General features: G+C 29.7%; 1 non-coding gene across 1 annotated transcript; it reads left to right on the forward strand.

Annotated features, from left to right (window-relative positions):
• Window positions 1-955: 955 nt before the first annotated feature.
• On the forward strand, window positions 956-1,043 carry TRNAS-GCU (transfer RNA serine (anticodon GCU)). The gene has a single exon. It is a non-coding gene; the product is annotated as a tRNA-Ser (tRNA).
• Window positions 1,044-2,099: the final 1,056 nt, after the last annotated feature.

A 2,099-nucleotide genomic window follows, 5' to 3' on the forward strand; every position in this document is an offset into this window, starting at 1 on the left:
AAGTGACTCGGGGATAGAAATCACGAGAATGTGTAGTTTTTTTTCTCGAATTGCTCATTTGAGAGGTAAAGGATTAAATCCTTTGAATTTGAAGAAATAAAGTTTTTAATCGGAATATGAATAAAACCGAAAGAACCTTTAACTATTAAAGGGTTAATAGAACGAATCACACTTTTACCACTAAACTATACCCGCTACAATATGATTATTATATACAAATGTACTTTTTGTCGAACAAGAGAATTGAGCATGATTAAGATAGGATTATTAAAGAATAATCAAAATAAGCGTTTTTCGTGGGGAGATCAAAATTTAATGAGAGTCGGAAAAGAAGTTTCATTTAATTTAAATTAAATGACTAAAGTTTTCTCTTTTGGTGAACAAGTTTTGATAGATATAGATAAAAAAAACTAAAATCAGAACACAACAATGCATTGTGGAAGAATCGAGAGTTTTTAGTTGGGAAAATAAAATATAAAACAAGAACGAATGTAAATAAAAAAGTCTTTCTTATTTTTGTTGTTGTTTGAAGATAAGATATTTAATTGATTAAAACAATAATTTTTTAATTTAAAAATTATATTTATATTAAATTATAATATAAATATAATATTATAGAAAAGCAAAAGTATTTTTGTTTTCAAATCATATAAATCATTAATTATCTATAATTCGTTGGACCAAAAAAAGGCCCGGCTAGGTACTGACCAGGCCAGGCCATCAGAATAAGAAGGGATTTTCGAACAAAATCAACACAAAACAAAGAGGTCGTCTTTATTTTTCTTTATTTAGGTTGTTGGCACTTTCCAGCCCTTCCCTTTCGATAAAGGAAATTCCTGATTTGTCGATCTCTCTACATATACATTATATATAATAATATAATAGAGCAAAGAAGAGAGAGAAAAAAAAAGACTCCTGACATTATGGGTAATGTAGTAATTAGCTTTTTCAATTGGGAGAGATGGCTGAGTGGACTAAAGCGTCGGATTGCTAATCCGTTGTATGAGTTATTCGTACCGAGGGTTCGAATCCCTCTCTTTCCGTTTCCGTTGATGACTTGATTGATTTTTTCAAATTTTTCAAATCTTAGTTAAACGTGTAGAATATAGATAAAATCCTAAGAAGATTTGAAAATTAATCAAAGAAAACCCTTAGGATCTTATTCTTCACGTCCAGGATTACGTCCCGGATCATTAGATAGGAATCCAAAGATAAAGAGAGAAACAAAAAATATCACTACGGTATAAACGAAGAGTTTCAGAGTAAGCATTACACAATCTCCAAATGATTTTTTGGAAAAAAAAAAGAGAATAGATCTTCCATTTTTCTACCACATATCCTATTTTGACACCTCTTTTTTTTTTCTAGAAATAGAAATTAATTGTTACAAAAAAAATGCATTTTTTTTTTCATTAACAAAAATATCTTTCATATCGAAATTAGATATTGTGGTAGACCCTAATAGGGTTAGGGTCTTTTGCTGCAACAAGGGGTCAAAAAATGAAGAGAAGAAATGGTTGGTAAGCCAGCCACTAGCTCAATGTACGAATCGAGGGTTCATATTCTAAAACTTATAGGATATTATTATTATTAAGGATTTCATCGAAAACTTACAGCAGCTTGCCAAACAAAAGCTAAAAGAAAAAAAAACAGAGGTATAACTGGCATAACATCTACGATTGGATTCAAAAAAGCATAGGCTTCGGGCAATTTTCCGAAGAAAAAACTACTCGAAGAAAGGGAAGAATTAATATAAATACAGATTAAACTAATGATATTAAGCATAACAGACATTTTTGTGTTCTTGGAGATAATTACATTTTGGTTGGGTTTTTGATATAAGGAAAAAGGAAGAAAGTCAGTTACGGTAGACAAAAAATCCTTCTTCTTTTTTAAGCCACCCAATTACAAAATCCTCCAATTCTCAACTTAAAGGAGAATAGAAGAAATCATACTTTCATACAATATCTTACTTGAATTCTATGTAATGATCAATAAATTGAGTTGAATTCTATATCTATATGTATCAACATCCTACTACCCTATAGATATATATATATTTGGACTGGAGTTGACAAACAACCAATACCAATTTTATT

The sequence above is a fragment of the Primulina tabacum genome, unplaced genomic scaffold (assembly GCF_025594145.1).
Source record: "Primulina tabacum isolate GXHZ01 unplaced genomic scaffold, ASM2559414v2 Contig1047, whole genome shotgun sequence".
In the NCBI taxonomy this organism is placed as follows: Eukaryota; Viridiplantae; Streptophyta; class Magnoliopsida; order Lamiales; family Gesneriaceae; genus Primulina; species Primulina tabacum.